At 37.0% G+C, this 23,252-nt stretch overlaps 1 pseudogene; it reads right to left on the bottom strand.

Moving 5' to 3' along the window:
• Nucleotides 1-18,136: 18,136 nt before the first annotated feature.
• Nucleotides 18,137-22,497, bottom strand: LOC127214890 (tropomyosin alpha-1 chain-like; annotated as a pseudogene).
• Nucleotides 22,498-23,252: the final 755 nt, after the last annotated feature.

Here is a 23,252-nt window from a genome sequence, read left to right as displayed (position 1 = left end):
AGGCATCATTGATGAGATGAAAAAATAATGCAGAATTAATTTAACCAACAGCTCTAATATAGTATGATATATGACTTGGTTTTATTAATTGGGAATTACATGTGTTTATATACTGTGTTTTAATCAGGTCTACTCCCATTCCCTACTGTATAATTTATCTTCTACCCTAAACTCCGCTACTCCTTCCCAAACACCAATTCCCATTCTATTTCATATGTTCTTTCTTTTCAAAACCTCATGGAATCAACTTGCTGTTGGACATGCCAATATGTACATTGATGTTGGGCCATCTGCTTGAACGTGATTAACCATTCAAGGTTTACAGTTGTGAAGGAAACTGATTCTCCCTATCCCAGTAGGTGTCTATTGTCAGTAGCTCCTCAGCAATGGAAGGGACTTCCTGACCTCCCAAAATATTTGCCTATACATATAAAAAAGAATTTAAATGTAGTCCCTTACAATAGGGGTACAGTACCGCTTTCAGAAAATATATACTACAAATAAAAAGCCCAGTGTTAGGAATGGGTTAACTATTTTGGAGTTCTTGTTCAGCAGAGTCCCATAACCCTTCAAATGTTATAGGTTCTTGCCATTGCTCTTAGTTGCTTCCCAGAGCTTGGAGGTCATCTAGTGGGGGTTGTCCTCCTGTATATATTTTTCTTATTGGTTAATGAATAAAACACTGTTTGGTCAATGAGCAGGAAGGTAGGTGGGACTAGAAGACAAGTAGAATTCTGGGAAAGTTAGGCAGAGAGGTCCCCCACCAGAAGAGTCACCATGTGAGCTGCCAAAGGAGCTAGAGGTCCAGACCCTTTCCCAGTAAGAAAAGAGCATGTGGGAATACTTATATTAATAGAGATGGGTTAATAATTAAGACAGAGCCAGCCAATATGAAGCTCTAGTCATTGGCCATCAATTTTATAACTAATAAAGTGTCAGTGTGTTTATTTGGTGCTCAAGGGCCGTGGGACCAGCTGGGACAAAGAACTTCACATTACAGTAATCCCTAAATTTCACGTTACAGTAATTTCCTAAATTACAAAATCCCCTGGGTCCACATTTGAAGGTAGTTTGACAAGCCCTTAAAAGAATGAGTCATCCCTGTTATTTTTTTTTAATTGGATATAAAACTCTTGTACCTTGTAATCTATGGCTTCATCATATTTTCTCAAGTTTTCAATGGTTCATAGAGAAGATGAAATTTAAATTTGACTAGGTTTCCCCTGGGAAGAGAGTTGTATTGTTTTACACTATCATTTTGGTAAATAAATTTGAGGAGAGTTTGAAATCAGATGTTGTGCCTCTCTGAATCTTTTTAATCAGGAAATTGTAGATTCAGTGTTCTTTAAAGTAAGGGTAGGTTAAGATGAGAAAGACAGAGAAGAAATGGGAAGAGAACATTAGAGACAAGGGAATTAGCATCATGTATCTTCGTAACATGGTAGCCAAACTACTACCATTTTAGCAGTGTTTTAGGTAGGCAGTATGAGGGTGGAGGTGGAAAAGGCATATAGACTTCTTGCTTTGTCCTTGGTTGATTTTAGGTAAAATCAGATAGCAGTAATAGCAATGGAGGCAGTGGCACCTGAAGGCCTCAGCTACTATCCATAGGATTCAAGGACTGACCTTCAATGAATGTGCATTTGTGAAGTTTCTCCAGATTACAAGATTTATGAATTCTATGGTCATGACATACTTTTGTCTATAAAATACAGAGCAAAGAAGCCATCTAGATCATGGTTTATTTTTTTCCAAAGTGTTAGATAACAAAGACAGGAGGAGAAAGCACCTCAGAAAGTATTTTTACATCCATCAATCAACCAGCCAGTTATGGATGGTGTTTCTTGCTAAGGATTTCCACTGGACATGCAGCAGAGTCCTTCTGCCTTTTTGAGGTTCTGAATGACATAAAGCCACAGATTGTGAATGTGATTAAACACTGTGAGTAATATCATGCCTCAGGGAGCAGTGTGCATTTGTTTGTTCCTTGTGATAGGTGTGAGTGCCACCTGTCAAAATGTATAAACTCCTAGAGAAGAAAGGTCATCTCAGCCATTTCCTGTATGGATAAAAGATAGCTACTGAATGAAAATATTCTTTATCAGTGTACACCAGGGGGAAAGTAAATTCTGTGCTATAAAAGGCTTCCAATAGCTTCAAGAGTTGAAGAAAAATGGGTAATCGGCTCTAAAAAAATGTAAGGCAAAATAAGTTGCCATGCGACTGACATATGAGCACTCACAGGTGACACTTTTGTTATTGTTGTCCCAAAGTCTGTAAGACAAATAAATAATTCTTCCATCTTTTCTTTTAATTTATTTATTTTGAAGACAGGATCTCACTGTATATGCCTGGTTGGTCCAGAGCTTATTATATGGACCAATTTGATTTTGAACTCAGAGAAGCCTTCCTAATCCTGCCTATTGAATGCTGGAATTTAAAGGTGTGTGCCACTATGTCTAGTTACATATAAGTAATACTTCTTTTCTTTTTTTTTTTTTTTTGAAAATAGATTTTTTTTTTCATGTGATATATTCTTAGTAGTTTTCCCTCCCTTTACACATCCCAGCTCCTCCCCAAGTCCTCCCATCTGGATCCAATCCTCTAAGGAGTAAGGTTTTTCCTCCCGCTACCAGTCTTGTCCTGCCGCCATGCCAGCCCCAAATAACACACAGAGACTCTGTATTTGATATTATGCTGTTGGCCAGTTACTTGTTTCTTATCGGCTAGCTCTGTCTTAAGTATTAACCCATTTCTATGTATTTCCACGTGGTCTTACCAAGAGTGGAGGAATTGTGGTTCTGTTCTCTCCAGACTCTCCATGTTGACCCTCCTTACTCCTTCCTCTTTCTTCCTTGTCTCCTAGGCCCCCCTGTCTTGCTATCCTATTGGCCAACAGTGCTTTATTCATTAACCAGTATGAAAAACAGATATACATAATGGCATCTCCCATCACACCCCTTTCTTTTTCTCATTAGAAAACAAACTATCTAAGGGAAAGTAATAAAATAAAATAAGATGTAGCCAAAAATACACAAATTGGAATAGGATAAGAAAAAAAATATCAGAAGGAAAAGAGCCTAAGTAAGTAAAGATGTAAGAAACAAATATATAGATATGGAGACCCACTTATCTGCACATTCAGGAATTTTCAGCAAGAGTCTACCCATAGTCTAAGGTGGAGGAATCAGTATTAAAACAAGAAGATCAGTTCATTTAGAAAACACCTGTGAACATGAGGAATAAGAGAAAGGGGAGCGTGAATGTGCAGTAGAAATTTATTTGTATAGACTTGTGTTGTGGAATGTTATTTTGACTAGGCAAATACTTGATATATTTGTTTATGCTGCAGAATAGTACTTTAACATTTGTTAAATAGTGTGTTAACATTTGTTTCTGCTGCCTTTGACAATGATGCAAAGATGTCTTACATTTGTTTATGCTGCATTTGTTTAATTATAAAGATATGTTGCTTTTGCTTCACCTTGCCTGCCTAAGGCACCTGATTTGTCTGATAAAAAGCTGAGTGAGAAATAGTTTGTTAGAAAAGTAGCTAGACATGAGAAACAATGAAGGTAAGATATTAGGAAGGAAAGAAAAGGTAAAAATCTCCAAGGCAAAAGGTACATGAAAAGAAATAGGTTAATTTAAGTTAAAGCAAGGAGCCAGAAATGAGAGTAAGCTAGGCTAAGCATTCAAAACTAATAATAAGTCTCTGTATAATGATTTAGGAGCTTTTTGGTGGCCTAAAAGAAAAAAGCTTGGTACAGACTTGGTCAGCATTTTGGCAGCAATGACCTAGGCTTATTACTGCAAGGCCCTGTTATCTCAATAGACAATCATTGTGTTCAGGTTCATGGCTGTACACAAAGACAGCCTATAAGTGGCTAAACATTTGCTTATTTGTGTCATTTTATAAATAGTGAGCTGTGCAAAAATTTGAAGTTGTTACTGACAGATCCTTTAGCTATTGAATCTCAGTCAATATGATTTTAATATGGTTTGTATCCTCTGAAACTTGTGCTGTTGGAATTGGTCCCACTTTGTGACTTATTAAGATGGCACAAACTCAGTCTAACTATAATGGTTCAAGGTAGGGCCTTCAGGATATAGTTAGGAGAAATAAAAATGGAGCCTCAATTATTGAATACTGTTGGCTTTAAAAGACATGCCAAATGAGACTTAACATATGTGCACATTCCTAATTCTTGCTGTATGATACCCTGTATTAACCCAGTATTCTGCTACTAAGATAATCATTAGTTGTGTTCCCCCGCCCAACTTCATGTCATCACTATAAAACAAAATCAGCTTAAAATAATGATGTATCTAATCAGTACCATATGATCATTAGTAATATTAAATAGATCACAAAAAGGTCTTTATATACAGAAATTAAATAAACAACCTAGAGGTGAATGCTCAAGGCTGGTTTGGGCCGTTTTATAAGGGAATGAAATAGTTTTGGGACTTCTTCTTGAAACTTGAGTTGAAATTGAGATTTTAAGTTTGATTTTTGGGTATTTGGCTAAGTGTGTCAGTTAATGTCTCTGAATCTGACCCTTTTCTTGCCTAAAATAAAGACTTTATATTACACTAAGGATATACAACCTGTGGCCCACCTGTTCGTAAGATTTTATAAGATCCCAGCTATATTCATTCCTTTATACATTATCTATGGCTATTTTTCCTTTGTAATGAATATCTGAGTACAAAGCCATATGGCCCACAAACCTAACATGATTACTATCTCACCCTGAAAGTTTTGCTGAACATGTTACCAGAATATATGGTAGGTTTTCTTCAGCTTCAGTGATGTTGACTGAAGTAGTTTAAAACTTTTCATTTCCTTAACTAAAATATAAGTATATCATTTTGTTCCATCCCCTTTCCTTCCAAACCTTCCATGTAACCTGCCTAGCTCTTTTATTAATTCATGGCTTCTTTTTCTGGGTTTCTCTGTATAGCTTTGGAACCTGTCCTGGCACCCACTCTGAAACTAGATTGACCTTTAACTCATGGAGATATGTCTGCTGCTACCTCCCAAGTACTGGGATTAAGGGTATGCACACCACTGCCTGGCTCATGGCTTCTTTTTCTTCTTTTCCTATAATTACTATTAACATACATACATACATACATACATACATACATACATACATACATACATTCCCTCCCTCAGGGCTTACCCCTTTGTATTGAATAACCAATTAAAACATTTTTAAATAGACCAAATGTTATTATCTTACATCTTTCAACTTCCCAATCCATTTCCAAATTTTCATACCAGAATCATAGACATTATTTTTTTGCCACAGATGAGATGATGTTACCAAATCAATAGCCTACTTAGTTTTCTGTCAAATACGAAATGAATTGGAGTGCTTAATCTAGAGTTTTTTGCTTGTAATTATTTATTTTTGAAACATAATATAATTATAACATTTATCCCTCCCTTTTCCTCCCTTTAAATCTTCTCATGCACCCCTTCCTGCTCTCTTTAAATCCTTAGACTCTTTTTTATCAGTTGTTACTACATGCATACATACATACACACCTACATACATATATATGTATATATGTATTATATTTATGTACATATATACATGTGTGTGTATAGTATGTATTCCTAAATATCTGTTCAATATGTATAATGTGACTTTAATACAGTTTAGAGGATGGATCATTTGGCATTAAACAACCAATTGGTGTGTGCTACTCTCAGTCCCTGCAGAAATTTAGTGGGTCATTTCTGTTTATTGATGTGTATTTTGGAGAGTACATAAAAGAACTCACATTCAGGTTATCAAAGTTTCAAGACACTGCCTTTGAATTCTTCCTTTGATTTCTCCTGCTACCCTTACATGTGTTCCTGTACATGCCAATGATAGATTGAACAATTATTTTTCTTTATCTTTACATTGTAAAATGTCTGGCATATATTGACTGATCTTATTACTTCAGGAAGGTGAATAGAAGAGTGCATGATGTGTGTGAAAATAGTCTTGAGCTCTCAAGTTTATCACACAACCACTCATTAAGTAGAATTAATAAGCGCCCAAATGTCTGATAGAAAACCAAGTTGTATACATCACCTACAGGAAAGACAGTCATGCCCTATTTACCCTATTAGAAAATGTAAACTTAGAAGATCATGGATAATGGTAACTAGTGAAAGGAAATTAACTGTTAGGCAAAAAAGAAAGCATGATGGATGATCAGATACAGACAAACAACAAAATCTCATTTATAAACTTTATACATATTTGTTATTTGTTGAAAAAAAATAGAATTTCATAAGCAATTAAAACAGATCCATTTAAACCAATTTTGTATTTTGTAAAATCAAGATAAGACTATAAAATGTAATAAAGTTATAACTGTCTAGAATTTTGGTTTCTTATTTTTGTAGTAAAGGAAATGTAACAACAAAATAATAAGTTAATCTGTCCATATAAGACATTATTAGAACAATACCTCATTGACTGGACTCTCCTTTAAGCTAATAAAGTTATTCTTGAGACAAAAGGCAATAAATGACTCTAACTCATCCAAGTTCAGTGGTAAGGGTGGAAGGTCTAATTAAGCAGAATATGCACAAGATGTGCTATTTTCATCAATTAACCTCACATTGTCTCATGCTGTATTGAAACTAGGTTTTCCTTCTGTTTAATTTTTATAGGAGGGTTTATTTTACTGGTTGTGAAGTACTGCCAGTTACTATTTTGAAGCTTACTTGTCTTCACATACATTTGTGTACCCTAAGGAGAAAAAACAGCAATGTAAAATTTTGTAAAACATTGGAAATCAGTATGGAAATTTCTAAAGAAAAACCAAAAACAAAACTCCAATATGATCCAGGTATATAACTTTCCTAGTAGTGCACCCCAAAGGATTGTGAATCTTGTAGAGATACTTTGATATACATGTTTGTTGCTACAGTATTTATAACAGTCAAGATATATTCCCACCTTAGAACATAAAGAAAATGTGGTACATATGTACAATGGAATTTTATTCTTTCGTAAAGAAAAAAATGAAATAATTCCCTCATCAGGAAAACAGATGGAATTGGAAATTGCATTTAGCAAAGTAAGGTAGGCTTAGGGAGACAAATATTAATGTTTCTCTGATATGCAGTGTCTGCTGTTTAAATTATTAAAGCTCAAAGACAGTTAAATTAGAGTTTCAAAGAAAAAACCCCCAAGGATGGCAACATATATATTACCAGCTTCCAGGGAATGAGAATGGATAAAAGAAAGAAAAGTTTAGCTATAATAACTGCCAGGGTGCCACACAGAAGATATGCAATGATATGGTAGATTTTAATTTTTGTATGCAAGAATACATGTGGGTGTATAGGTGTACAGGTTATGAAATTCTAAGGCATCCATGAGAGAAGGAAAAGGATCTTGAGAGAAGTGGGTAATGGAATCCAAGCAGCCTGGAAGCAGATGTCTGTGGAGAGGATGTGGAGCAGGATGAGTAGTTCAGGGCCTTAGAGGAGGGAAGGGAGTAGGAGTATTAAAAACAAAGTACATAGGAACATGTGACCAGCAGTGAAACCACACATCTTTAATATCAGCACCAATGATACAGAGGTAGGAAGATGCCTGTACATTTGAGGCAAGCCTGGTATACACAGCAAGTTCTAGATCAGTCAAGCCTACAAAGTGAAACCTAGTTTTAAAAATGCCTTAAAGAATCTCAAAGCTTTCCCCATTCAGAGGGGGGTTGGGGAGCCAGGGGAGGAAGGGAGGGTTTGGGAACTGGGATTGACATGTAAGACAAGCTTGTTTCAAATTTAAATAAAATTATCAAAGGGAAAAAAAAGAGGCTCAATGCTTTGTATGGTAATTAACACCCCCCCCTTATTTTAAGGAGAAAAGGAATTCTTCAAAAATAATCAGTCTCAACATTATTGTATTAAATTTACACCAATCTTCTGCAGCATATGTCAATAAGGTATTGCAGTATTCACGTTTTAAATTACGAAGGTGTGACATCACATAATTTTAAGGGATAGAGAGACTTTGGAGGTCTCCACCAATTTTCTACCATGTCTTTGGATGATGGACAATTACTTTCTTAAATAAACTTTAGTTGTAGGTGGTGTAATTTTTTTTTAAAGTGACATGCTAGAGATGCTAGAGAAAGATGTCATGCAACAGAGTTCAAGTGGAGGGTCTTTTATTTTGGGAAAAGTATCATTAAAAAGGGGTAAGGGAAGGGGGTAGACCAGCCTCCGGGAACAGGAGAAGCAGGAAAGGGAGAAGAGAGAGGTGGAGAGGGGGGGGGGGTCATGGCCAGGGCCCCTTTTAGAAAGGAACAGTGAATAGGCTTAAGTGGTGCTCTTAGTGGCTGCAGCTGTCAATCTCCAAAAGCATCAAGCAGGCCAGTACAAATGTCTAAATACTAACAGGGAACTCTCTATTCTTTAGATACACACTAATAACAGCTTACTCATTGTGATAGTATTTCACCTGATACAGTTACATACCTTGAAGCAGATATGCTAGATAGTGTAACATATCTGTCTTTTTGTACTGTTTTCATTAATTTTGTTATTTGAAATATTCATACATGTATAATATGTTTTGATTACTCATCCATGTTCTCAATTGTCTCCATCCCATACCTGTTAACACACCCCATTCCTATCAGTATCTTTCCAAATTAAATGGCCTTTCAATATTTTTTGCTAATCAGTTAATTTACACAGGGTCATCTGTGTTTCTGTTGGACTAATGACTACACATTGGAGCCTGATGGAGTCATTAATGTATATATAACAGAATTTCCTTCTTGAATCTATCAATAGTTAATAGTTCACACAGTTCACACTGGCTTTTGTTGAGTACATTCTGGTAGAGTCACAGTGTAGGTGGTTATTTCTGTTGTTAATGCAACAGCTGTATCTTGTTTAGAACATGACATCTCACTACCTTTCTCATTCCTTTCTTTTTCTTTTTCATTACTTTTTGACTCTTGTATTTTCCCTGACTTTGTCTTCCATAATGTTAATTGAGCCTTAGAAGGATAGTATAAGCGTCCTTAGGCCTGAGCACTTACCAAGCACTTAATTCTCTTCATCTTGTGCAGCTATAAACCCTTGATTCTCAACTGTTCACTAGAAACAACGAATTTTCTGTTTAAGGAAGAGAGTGGCATTTATATTGGTTATAAACAAATATTAAGAAGATGGTTTGATGTTCTGTCAATTCAGATAAACAAATATTGAGTTTCCTCTGTTAGGGCCTATGATCTCCTCTAATAGAGGAGTTTTACCCAAGTTTATAGTTACAGACATGAATTTCCTTCTGTGGCACATGTTTCAAATTTAATCAGAGAACAGTTGTTTATCTTCATAACAGTTAGTGACTCTATTGCCCACATGGGCACATCTTTCTTGAAAAGTTGGTCTCATAGATTGTAAGGGTCACAGCTGGGTAAGACCATTGATACCTTTTCTCCTCCAGTAGTCTACACAGTGCTTTCTTGGGCTAATAAAAACAGCCAGTAGGGACTATGCTTCTAGTTCAGTTCAGGCTTGTTATTTCATTATCCTGCATCCAAGGTATGTGACACCTTTAATAATAAGGTCTTGTAATCTAGTTCTGGTGAGCAAATCAAGAAATGGTAAGAGCCTGTATTATTTGGGAGGCCTTGGGGCCTACCAATAACTAATAAGATGGCATCCTAAGCTTGACACTCTAGTTTTTGCTTAATAATCCAAGGTTTCTAAAAACAGCTTTTCCATTACAGCCATTTTCCATTCAATCTATTGGTTTTGAATGTGTGACTAGAAGACTGCTCATGGGGAAGTACAGAAGATAAAAAAAAAATCAAATAACAAAAGCACTTCATAAACTCCAAGGGCCCTTGAATGAATTGGTCCTACAATTCCATGAGCAGCATTGATCACTGAATTCCAAGCATTATCATTCTTAATGGATACAACGAAAATCCTTACATTGCTTTTATTTTTCTAATATAGACTGAAAAAAAATTGAAGACACTGAAGCGGCAAAATTAAAGGCCATATCTTAAATAATCCTTTATTTACAGAAAAAATGACATCAAACAGAGAGATAACATCTAAGTTTAGGTGGTTTAATTGGAGTGTTTAATTGGACTCTTTTTTAAAAAAGAGAGAGGATATTTTGTCCAGAAACAATCATTTAACTTAAAAGTAGAACATTTTGACAGTTGAGTTCACAGACAATACAAGTGTAGTTTGCTTTCTGTTGGCATTGTAAGTCTTCAAAGCTTAGTGTAAGTAAAACATGCTTGTATCAGGCCATTCTCTCCTTGATTTATATTCAATGTCACCTGTACTTTACTTCTGACTGATTTTAATCGACAACTTTTAATTAGTTTATTTTGTAAGACAGAAATAGCAGAGTCTTTCCTCCCACCAAACTACATGACAGTGAAAGAAAAATTACCCACTTGGTCTTTGAACTATCATATTTCTTGGAGTGTATCCTGTTTTACAGGAGATTGGCATGCTAGGCAGTATAGAAAGATGTGCTGCATATTTTTATCTGCCTTATTATAATTCACTGTCAGAGAAGGCATCAATTTTTATTGAAATCCTAATTTCTAGGTACTTGAATTCAAATTGTGGAGATTATTGTTTGAAAACAGAACAGAGGAATTCAGTTGAGAGATACTGCTTTTGGCCATGTAAAGTCATGGTCATCTCTATCATAATATGCTTTTCATGTATTGTACTAGAGTTTGCACTGCTCTGAGCCAGTTTCTCTGCCTGGAGATTGCCAGATTTAAAAAAAAAAAAATGAAGGTTTTTACACTGCCTTCCAAGCACCTTTCTTTTGCTACATACTCACATTTCTTTAGGCATTGTGGTGGGCAGAACAGTGCTCTCCCTAGAATGTGACAATGTACACATCACCTAGCACAGAGAAATGCAGATTGCTGGTGGACCTAAGGTGGCCAATCAGTGACCTTAAAGGAATGTCTGTTATGGATCTGGTGGATTGTCCCAGTTAATACATGGGTACTTGAAATAGAAGAATCAGATTCATAATCACAGCATATGAGGTGTTTGTCTTCCCTGTTGCCAGCATCAAGGCCAATCTGGTAATAATGGTCAACAAAGCCCTTTACAGTGTTTTCCTGTTGTTTCTCTGATGTCTTTTATGTGAATAGCTACTCTGGTTCTCATCTGGCTAACTCTGTGGTTAAATGCCAAGAATTGAATCAGATCTCACTGCTCCAGAGGTAGGTATTTTCTTTCCATATATCTGTATATTGCAAACCCTTGGCCATCTGGTCCTTGCTCAAATGTGATCTTCACTAAAAGTTGTGCACTTTCCATCACACTGAAACCTGCACATCCCACTCTGGAATCACTGATTTCCTACTCTATTTTTTCCAGTACCAATAAACACTAGCAAATGACATTATTTATATTTATCTTCTTGTTGGGAAAACCTGAGAGATAGAATTAATTTATTTAATAAATAAATAAATAAATAAATAAATAACTGTGGATGCCTTGAAGAGTGGCTTGCGCATAATGAAAACTGATTGAATGAATGAATATGCTATTCAATATACCAAGTAACAGGAAATTTAGTAGTGAACAAACTGCATATGTCTCATACTTTAAAGACCTCAATGGCCACTATTTCAGTCATCTCTTTTAAAACTTAAAGAGGTATTTGAAATGTATGTATTCTAACGTAACATTTTACAAATAAAGAAAATGATGCCCAGAGATGTTTTGTGATTTAGTCAACTCTGAATTACTACTCTGAAGTATCTGGCACGGGTTACTTAAGAAAAATAGAGAGGTTTTCATAGCTTGTGTTTTTCATAGTTTAAAGACTTTACCTCTGATGACGGCATCAAAAATTAAGGAAGTGTGATGGGAGATGTCATTCTGTATATGTTTCTCATACTGGTTAGTGAATAAAGCACTGTTGGCCAATAGGAAAGGAAGATAGGAGGGACTAGGAGACAAGGAGGAAAGAGGAAGTGGAAAAGAGGAGTCAAGATGGAGAGTCTGGAGAGAACAGAACCGCCATTCTTCTGCTCTCGGTAAGACCATGTGGAAATACATAGAAATGGGTTAATAATTAAGATAGAGCTAGCCTATAAGAAAGTAGTAACTGGCCAACAAGATTATACCAAATACAGAGTCTCTGTGTGTTAATTGGGGCTGGCGCGACAGCGGGACAAGACTGGCGGCGGGAGGAAAAACCCTATTCCCTACAGAAGTGTGTAGAGAAGCAAATGCTCACACACAGAATCAGAATAGAGCCAACAGTTCCCACAGTGAACTCCAAACTCACATGCCAAACATCCCAAAGGACCAACGTGCCCTCGGTCCTTCTTTGTAATGGCTCCCAGGTTCTCCCAGTACTTCATTATGGGATAAACCTTTATACACAAGAGACACTCAAGAGTGTTCATCAACACTGTAGAGTGGTTCCTCAACAAAGAAAGACCATATATATCTCTGTTATCCTATTCACAATGCAGCTGTCTTCCTACTTGCAGAATGCCATCATGGAGCCTAACAGTTGTCTTTTACTTCCATCATCAGAAGCAGCTGTGATAGTCAAATTTAACCTCTGTGTTAATCCCACCAGTTGTCCTTCAAAAAAGAGAAGATGAGGACAATTAATAAGACCCTCACTTGGGCAAGAGAGAGCCCAGTTAGTCTGTCTTGTAGCTCCCTCCATCTATATAGAAATTTTCTTCAAGTTTACAAGTTTACAGTCCCAGAAGTCTATAGCCAGCAAAAGGCTAACTGAAAGATTGACTCCAGCCACACATCCATGGGGATGTTGCCATCCATGCTGGCATGAGACACTTCAGTGGCATGACTTCCCCTATACTCCTGTAATTAATTGCTTACTCTACTCTGCAAGTAATCCCAATAAACTCAATGTTTTGCTAAGTTGTGCATTGATGGTATCTCTTTTGTTCTTTATCTGGAGTGATTGAGCATGTAATCTTATCTCCTACAGAAAGTTCGTGTACCACCTGAACACAGTTTGCTCTTCCTCTCAACACCCCATGCTAACCTTTCTAGAGAATAGAAACTTTAATAGGAATAAGTATAGAATCCTATGTTTAAAACAAAATGCCTGTATCTTGATGTAAAAGATGAAGTTATTGAAAAATATGTCTTAAAATTTTTGTAGTTTATATGGCATATAAAACAGGAAAATTATACATACAAGTGGAGTTCCACTTGATATTTGGATATGTTACATATATCTTAAACATATTGGTCTCCCCAAGTATTTATCATGTTTTATAGCCAAATATTCAAATGCCCTCTTATTTTTTTTAAATGAATAGCACATTAACATTATCTGCTGTCACCATGCTGAGAATCATCATGGCAGAATTTCTTGCTTCGAACACCTTGTGTCTTTTAGCCACTGTTTCTTTAGTCTACTCTGTTTCGATATGACCAACTCTTTAGACTCTTCATTGTGAGGAAGGATAGGACTTGTGTTTCTATGCTGAGCCACTTCCATGAAAATAATGATCCCTACTCTCTCCATGTTACTGCAAATGATAAGTTTAATTGAAATTATTAAAGCAATAAGAAAAAACTTTATATTTGGTTTTTGACCATATTATGTCGATACTGTATCTAATTTGTTATGTGATCCCTAAAGAATGATAACAAAAAATGGAGGAGACATTTGTGAGGTATAACTACACTCATTGGGCCTTGTATATCTTCCTTTCTTCCCTATTTATTGTTATTCTGTTAAGATAAACTTTATTATAAAAACTTTGTAAACAAACACAAAGCCAAAGCTGAAAATAACCAGACCCAAGAAACGTGCGTGCGCGTTCACGCGCGAGCACACACACACACAAAGATATATATATATCTCAGTGAACTTCTCTACACAATTAGAATAGCCATTATGAGTCTGTGGAGCTTCTCACTGAATTTTATTCTTTTGCTATCTAATATAGTTCTCATATTTATCCACTACCAAAACCAATCCATAACAGAATTAGAATTAGAAAAACAATTATCCTCTTACATAACTCGTGCCCATTACTTTCATAGACGTTTTCCTCATATCCTGATATTTGGTCGTTCTTATCCTTGCTGTGTTCTACATGTTAACCTGTACTCATATATAGGTAAACATTTCTTTACCTATATAAATGTATTCCTGTAGAGATCTTGCATGAGAAAGACCATGTGGTTTTTATTTTCTGGGATTGTGTGTTGTACATTTTAAGGTCTTCCTTTTTCCTGAAAACTTTTGTGGTTATAGTTTTCCTTAAAGCTGAATAGCATTTAATTTTATAACTACCCCAAATTTTCTTTATCCATTCTTTTGTGGCTACCTATCTAAGTTGATTTCAATTCCTTGCTATAAAGCAAAAATAAACATGGGGGTGCAAGTATCTACATGGTAGGGTATGGAGTCTCTTGCTACTATCTAGAAGTGAAATACCTGGGTCATCTGGTAGTTTCACTTTTAGTTGTTTGAGACATGCTCAAACTAATTCCTACAATAACTATAATGATTTGCACTGGCTGTAACAATGAGTAAGGGTTCTCCCATCTTCTACAAATCCTGCCTGATTTTTTTTTTTCCAGATTTGTAGGTGATAGCTATACTGACTGGGGTGAGGTTGTACCTTAATACCATTTTAATTTCCATTTTCTGAAGGGTATATATATTGAGCACTCTTAAAAATAGTTATTGATCACTTATATTTCTTTTTTTTCTGTCTCATTTGAAACAAATCTATTTCAGTTCATTTGCCTATTTATTCATTGTTATCTAATTTCTTCAATTTTTCATAGGTTCTGAACACTACCATCTTATATGAAGTATAGATGATAAAGGTTTCTCCCATTTCTGTGGGCTCTTTGCTTTTGATTCTTTTGCTGTGTGAAAACCTTTATTTCCTTATAATCCCATCTGCTGATTCTTTGGGTTAGTATCTATGATATTGGTGTTTCATTCAAAAAGTTAATTCCTTACCATAATAACTTGAAGAGCAGTTCCTGTTTTCTTCTATGAGTTTCTGTGTTTTGGCTATCAAACTAAGATTATTGGATCAATTTTGAATTGACATTTGTACAAGGGAAAAGGTATAAACCTACTTTCTTTTTTAAATTAATTTTATTTAAATTATAAACAATCTTATTTTACATACCAATCCCAGTTCCCTCTCCATTCTTTCTTCCCATTCCCCCACCAACCACCATCATACTCCCCATTCACTCCTCAGGGAGGGTGAGGCCTCCCATAGGGAATCATCAAAGTCTGTCATATTATTTGTGGCAGGACCTAGGCCTTTACCCCATGTATGTAGATTGAGAGAGTATCCCTCCATGAAGATTTTGCTCCCAAAGCCTAATTTCATCCTTCTGCTAATACCAGTTTTTCTGGTACCACTGTTGAGTAGGTATTTTTCTTTCCCAATGTATGTTTCTGCCTCCTTTGTCAATAATTAAGTAGGCATAATTTTGTTGTTTTATCATCTATCCTGTTCCATTGATCTACCTGTATATTTTTATGCAGTAACAGGCTCTCTTTATCATTATAGCTTTAGAGTATAATTAGAGACAGAAGTTTTAATATTTCCAATAGTGTTCCTAAGCCATAGGATTGCTTAGGCTAATCATGATCCTTCATGGTTCCATGTGAATTTTTGTATTATATTTTCTAAGCCTAGTTTGATAGGTATTGTATTAAGACTGTAAATTAACTTTTGTAGTATAGCCATTTTCACATTACTTCTTCAGTATAAATTGTTCATTTTAATTATTTTATGTGCATCAGTGTAAAGGTGTCAGATCCTCTGGAACTGGAGTTCCACACAGTTGTGAACTGCCGTTTGGGTGCTAGGAATTGAATCCAGGTCCTCTGGAAGAGCAGCCAGTTTGCTGTTAACTGCTGAGCCATCTCTCCAGGACCCTTAATAGTTGTTGTTTAGAGTTATTTAAAATTCTTCAAATTTATTTTTGGAAAATGATGTAACAATAAACCACCTAGATCTTGATGTAAATATCTCAAAATTAAGGTACTAAATTTGAATTCATATAAAGTAAGGGAGTGCTCATGAGCTCTGAGTGACTCCAGAAGGACTTTTACCATGAAAGATTGTCAGATGAAACAAAAGAAAAATACAATCAAAATCATAAGTCTGTCATACTAAGATGACATAATGCTCATTACATTATTGAGCATTGAGTTAGGGTTTCCAACTATACATGAACTTTATATTATGTATTTATCCACATATCACACAAGTGAAATATGTGCATTTTATGTTAAGTTTTATTATTACTGCAGAGGACACATAATGCTTTCCAGTCACCAGGTAATAGTGGGAGGATAACAGGAAGCAGTGACAGGACAACAGGAAACAGTAACAGGACAACAGGAAGCAGTGGGAGGTCAAAAGGTAGCACTGCAGCCAAGGCAGAGCCTCATGCAAGGGAAACTTGATTGACTTACATGAAAAATTACACGGTTGCTCATCACGCTCCACTAGACTTTTGGATAGCTCATTCTAGTTTTGATTTGTTGAGTATATGAACTTCAATTTAGGCTTTCAAAGTAGTTCCAATTGCTTTACAGGAGTGTAAGGAAGTTCTGCTTTCAATTTGAAGATTATGATCAATGAAATTGTGTAAGGGGATTTTTCTATTTGCAGCACTGTTTTCCTTGAGTGCCTTTAACTTTGATTTCATGCATTTATTGTTTTTCTGAGAAAGGAAATACGAATCCAGTAGAAATATGTTAAGTTGCACATGTAACAGAAATACTCATGTAAATATACAAATAAATCCATAATCATTATGGATTCCATTTACTGCAAAGGAATACATGAATTAATGAAAACTGATGTTCCCATAACTATGCCAAGTTTGATTTCACCAAGCATGACCTCTTCCCACTGAAAAAATATGTTAATTTTGGTCAGTTCATTACTCAATTACTAGTAGAGACCCCAAAAGAAAAAGCAACAACCATTTACATCAGGTCACTTTATTTGGGTCATATTATGCTGCATGTTAAGGATTATAAAACATTATTTAGCTACCAGTCAACATTGTCATATCTACAAATGTTATATCTATGTCAGGTAATTTTGCCTTAGGTGACTGTTCAGAATTTACAAGTTAGGAATGTGGTTCCTGTAGAAAAACACCCCATTAAAAATATTTTCTCTCTTCAATATATCTCCTTTATATAACTATCAGGGAAATTGTTGATATTAATTATCAGAAAACACAATATGATTATGGACAAGTATTCTGGTGTCATGCTTTCAGATGCAATTGTCAGGCATCTTCTCTTCAGGAAAACTACAGCTTATTGCAAAATTTTCAAAAAGGTTGGTTAATTTTTTTTTTTTTAGAAAATGTCCTACAATGTACATTTTATTCCATATCATTATACAATGTTTACATATAGTTATAATTCTTAAGAAAATGCCTTTACCAATTATGTATGTAATGCCTAGATCTTTTACCCTGACATGGAGAACTGGAAAGTGGGGCAATGCACACTGAATGCTCCCCCCTGATGAGCTGGAAGGGGCTGTAAGTGTGTCAGTTGGAAGGAATGGGACTCTTAAAAAGACCAGTGTGTCTTCCAGACCCTTGACTTTAAGGAACACAGGTGTAAGAAACCCATAGTCTTGTTTCAAAGCAGTAAAACTAAAAACAAAATAAATTAGTGTTGGAGAGAAATCTAATTGTATAACATCGAACAAAAGACCCCCAGGGTTCCTTTTGTTTCAAGTAGCATCAACCCGCACCTGATTGTCTCCAACATCAGTCTCCTTCTGCCTCCACCTTGGCACTCTGGCTGGAAATCTTTCTGTTTACTTGTGAGGCTTCCTACCCTGGCTAAGCAGACTACATGTCTAAACGCTATGAAGTGTGGTGATGTCAACCCAGGAAGTTTAAGGGCACGGTTAAGTTTAAGTGCCCCAGACTGGGGTTGCCTTTCTATGTGTCTTTCCCACCCCTGCCCTAGCTGGTTCTTTGCAGTTGTTTCGGTGACAGTGGTTAAAAGTATATAAAAATGCATCGAAGGAGTTCCCTGGGAAGCAGGTGTTTAAAAAAAAAAATAAAACAAGGAGAGAGAAATGAAAAAGTGTGGCTGCAGCTAAGGAGGTTTTCACATGCTGTTTAGCTTCAGCAAGGTCTGGTCCAGCATCTGGTGCATACTAAGGTTTTCTTCTTTGGCATGAGCCACTTTCTCTTCTAAGTCATGGATGCTTTTCTCCAACTTAGTTACTGATCTCTCTGCAAACTCAGCCAGAGTCTCAGCCACTTTCAGCTTGTCAGAAAGAACCTTGATCTCCTCCTCATATTTGTCTTCCTTCTGCGAGTACTTGTCCTCTGCAGCCATTAATGCTTTCAAGGTCTGATCCATTATTCTTTTTTTTTTTTTTTTTTTTTTTTTTTTTTTTTTATTTACTTTTTTTAAAAAAAAACTTTTTCTTTTATTTTTAAAGATAATTTCAAATACAAATGTCATATTCACATCGTCATTGCCCTTCTCTCCATTTCTATACCTTTCCCCATTGTCTTCAACTACCTCTCAAGTCATAAGCTCTTTTTCTATAGTTACTGTTTTGTTGTCATATTTATTTTTTTTTATTTTATTTAATTTTATATAACAAAGTCCAATTAAATGAAAACAAACATTTATACACAATATTTGGGAATTTGGGCGTCATTCTTTCCAAACTACTTCCTGCTGGTAAGGGGCGCTGTCTTGGGGGGATTCGAAGAAGATTCAGATATCCTGGCTGTAGTCTGTAGGGCTGTTTTATCCAGCTGTTTTGAATGTAGGATTAGCTTGTACTCTGTTTCAGGCTGTCTGGCCTGATCAAACCACATTAGTCTAGAAGGAACCCACATCTTTTCATTTTCGGTGGAAACAAAAATAGAAATTCTTTTCCCCAGTAACTTGTCCGTGAACTTAAATTTTGGAGTCAAAGCATTTTTTTTTTAATTTAATTTATTATTTTACATGTCGATCCCAGTTCCCTCTCCCTCCCTCCTTCCCTCCCTTTTACCCTCTCTGCCCTCTCACATGCACTCTAAAGACCCTCCCCTCCCATCCCCCCACCTCAATTCCATATGTAGGGGAATGCCATCCAGTTGGGGTCATGTAGATCTGACAGGTCCTGTGAAGTAGGGACTAGGGCTTCTCTCCTGTCTCTAGATTAAGGCAGTTATCCCTCCATGGGGGATATGTTTTCAAAGTCCTTTAGTGCACCAAGGATACATCCTGGCTCCACTGTCTGAGGTCTCTTAGACTGCTCAGTCCTTGTGGCTGAGACCCATATTCAGGGGGGCCCGAGTCAGTCCCATGCTGGCTTCCCAGCTATCAGTCTAGTGGCCTTTAGCTCCTCCTTGTTCAGGTAAGCTGTCTGTATGTGCTTCTGCCGCATGGTCTTGTTCTCTCCATCTGCTTCAGGGTTCTAGTTCGACTCAGTGTTTATGTATGGGTGTTTGCTACTATTTTCAACAGGCATTAGTTGAGGGCTCCATGGAGAAGTTAGTTGTTGATCTCACTCTCCGGCAAGGCATTTATGATAGCCTTTCCATGGAAGCTGAGATTGTTAGTTGGGAGCAGTCTTGTAGTTCTCTAGACCTTTCTTTGTATTCAATTTTATCTTCAAACCAATATTGGTTCCCTCTTTTATGTTCTCTCTCTCTCTCTCTCTCTCTCTCTCTCTCTCTCTCTCTCTCTCTCTCTCTCTCTCTTTCCTATCTTCTATTCCTAACCAGGCTCAATCTTCCTGGTTGCACAGGTTTTCCTTTCCTCCCCCTCATTTTCTCCTACTTCTCTCTCCATTCGCTGTCTTCCCCCACTTCACCTGAGCTCTGTGGGACTTGTCCCTTCCCAGTTCTGTGAGGGACTTTATATGAATCTCTTAGAATACACCTTGTATCCTAGTTCCTCTGGTGATGTGAATTATAGGCTGGTGATCGTTTGATCTAGGTCTAAAATCCATATATGAGTGAGTACATACTGTGTTCCTCTTTTTTGTGACTGGGTTACCTCATTCAGGATGGTTTCTTCAAGTGCCATCCACTTGCCTGCGAATTTCAAGATACCATTTTTTTTTTCTGCAGAGTAGTATTCCATTGTGTAGATGTGCCACATCTTCATTAACCATTCTTCAATTGAGGGGCATCTAGGTTGCTTCCAGGTTCTTGCTATTACAAATAGTGCTGCTATGAACATAGTTGAACAGATGTCTTTGTTGCATGGATGTGAATCCTTTGGGTATATGCCTAAGAGGGGGATTGCCGGGTCCTGTGGTAAACTAATTCCCATTTTCCTGAGGAACCGCCATACTGATCTCCAAAATGGCTGTGGAGTTTGCACTCCCACCAGCAGTGGAGGAATGTTCCACTTTCTCCACATCCTCTCCAACATGAGTCATCATTAGTGTTTCTAATTTTAGCCATTCTGGCAGGAGTAAGATGGTATCTCAAAGATGTTTTGATTTGCATTTCCCTGATAGCTAAGGATGTGGAGCATTTTCTTAAGTGTCTTTCAGCCTTTTTGATTTCCTCTATTGAGAATTCTTTCTTCAGTTCTTTACCCCATTTTTTAATAGGGTTATTTGGTGTTTTGTTGACTAGTTTCTTGAGTTCTTTGTGTATTTTGGAGATCAGCCCTTTGTCGGATATAGGGTTGGTGAAAATCTTTTCCCAGTCTGTGGGCTGCCGTTTGGTCTTGTCCACTGTGTCCTTTGCCTTACAGAAGCTTCTAAGTTTGAAGAGGTCCCATTTATTAATTGTTTCTTTCAGTGTTTGTGCCCCTGGAGTTATGTTCAAGAAGCGGTCTCCTATACCAATTTGTTCAAGGGTACCTCCTACTTTCTCTTCTAAGAGGTTCAATGTGGCTGAATTGAGGTTGAGGTCTTTGATCCATTTGGACTTGAGTTTTGTGCATGGCAACAGACATGGGTCTATCTGCAGTCTTCTAGACACCATCATCCAATTGTGCCAGCACCATTTGTTGAAGATGCTGTCCTTACCCCATTGTATAATTTTAGCTGTTTTGTGGAAAATCAGGTGTTCATAGGTGCGTGGATTAATATAAAGATTTTCAATTTGATTCCATTGGTCTACCTGTCTATTTTTATGCCAATACCAGGCTATTTTCAGAACTATAGCTCTGTAGTAGAGCTTAAAGTCAGGAATGGTGATGCCTCTTGAAGTTCTTTTATTGTATAGGGTTGTTTTGGCTATCCTGGGTCTTTTGTTTTTCCATATAAAGTTGATTATTATCCTTTCAAGGTCAGTGAAGAATTGTGGTGGGATTTTAATGGGGATTGCATTGAATCTGTAGATTGCTTTTGGTAAGATTGCCATTTTTACTATGTTAATCCTACCTAACCAAGAGCATGGGAGATCTTTCCATTTTCTGGTATCTTCTTTAATTTCTTTCTTTAGAGTCACAAAGTTCTTATTATATAGGTCTTTTACTTGTTTGGTAAGCGTTACACCAAGACACTTTATGTTGCTTGTGGCTATTGTTAAGGGTGTTGTTTCTCTGATTTCTTTCTCTGCCTCTTTGTCGTCTGAAAAAAGTAGGGCTACTGATTTTTTTGAGTTTATCTTGTATCCTGCTAGTTTGCTGAAGGTGTTTATCAGCTGTAGGAGTTCCCTGGTAGAGTTTATTGGGTCGCTTATGTAAACTATCATATCATCTGCAAATAGAGACAGTTTGACATCTTCCTTTCCAATTTGGATCCCCTTGATCTCCTTTTGTTGTCTTATAGCATTAGCTAGAACTTCTAGTATGATATTGAAGAGATATGGAGAGAAATTGTTCTTCCAGCTGTCGGACTTGGCCTTTCGAGAGCTCATCCCACTCCTCTGCACGTTCCAGATCACTTTCAATGATGACCAGCTTACAGGCCACCTCTTCATATTTGCGGTCAGCATCTTCAGCAATTTGCTTGGCCTCTTTCAGCTGGATGTCCTGAATTTCCATCTTTTCTTCATCCTTTTGGGCTCGGCTTTCAATGACCATGCCCCTCTCACTCTCATCTGCCTGTGGCCTTCTCAGCCTCCTCCAGCTTCTGCAGAGCTGTGGCCAGATGCTCCTGAGCACGATCCAACTCCTCCTCAACCAGCTGGGTGCGTCTGTTCAGAGATGCTACATCAGCTTCAGCATCTGTGGCCGTTTTTCTCCACCAGCTCCAGCTTCTCCTGGGCATCTTTGAGAGCCTCAGGGTATTTGTCGAGTTCATCTTCAGTGCCCTTGAGTTTCTTTTGCAGTAACACCAGCTCATCTTCCAGCTGCTTGCTCCGGTTCCCCCGCCTTCTTGTCAGCCTCTGCCTGCTCTGCTCGATCCAACGTGTTCTCTTTGTAGAGCTTCAGCATCTGCATCTTCTTCTTGATGGCGTCCATGGTGGCAGTGGTGAGGGGCCCTTAGGCAGCTGAGAGAGCGAAGACACTAGCGCGGTGGGGTGGCCGAGGCGGAGTGCTGGTTAATTTTTTTGAATAAAAATATTTTTAAATTGCTCTGGTTCAGCACTTTATTGTCAAGCAAAACAAAAGACATTTTAAAGATGAATATTGATAAATTTTACCCAACTTTTCCTGGCACTGAGGAAAAATGTATTGTGAAATTTGAGTTTCTATCATTTTAATAGGAATTGTAGACTGACTTGATCTTCTTGTTTATTCAAACTCACACAAGCCAAAGTAAGCAAGATAATGTTGCACATTTGCATGAGGATATATTCTCAGGTCAGTAGCCTGAGTAGTGTTTAATAGGAAACACTATCCTGGGGTGAAGAAAAAGTCATCATTTAAAACCATACATACGCACTCATGTAATTGATATAAAATTAGACATGACATTGGACTGTCTTCACTGAAGAGAATATTGTGAAAATATCCCCATGAGAGAATATGGAGAGATGAGTTTAATTGGAGTCTCTTTTAAAGGACCTGGTTATTAAATTGGAGTATGATTGAAGACACAGTGCTGACTTGGGTGAGAAAATGCAATCTATATAATATAGTGATTGAATAGACAGAGAAGAAGACAAAGTCATGGCTAGCTCCTGTTTCTGCTTGGAGGCGCTACTTCTCAGAGGGAGGGAATAAAAGATAAACAGCAAGTGGAATTTGAGTTTAGATTTCACAAAGTTCTCTGTCTTTCACTATACATCCATATGACATTGAATTATAAACTTTCTCTCCTTACAGAAAATCCATAGT

The sequence above is a fragment of the Phodopus roborovskii genome, unplaced genomic scaffold (assembly GCF_943737965.1).
Source record: "Phodopus roborovskii unplaced genomic scaffold, PHOROB, whole genome shotgun sequence".
In the NCBI taxonomy this organism is placed as follows: Eukaryota; Metazoa; Chordata; class Mammalia; order Rodentia; family Cricetidae; genus Phodopus; species Phodopus roborovskii.
This window is presented reverse-complemented; position numbering and strand designations above follow the sequence as displayed.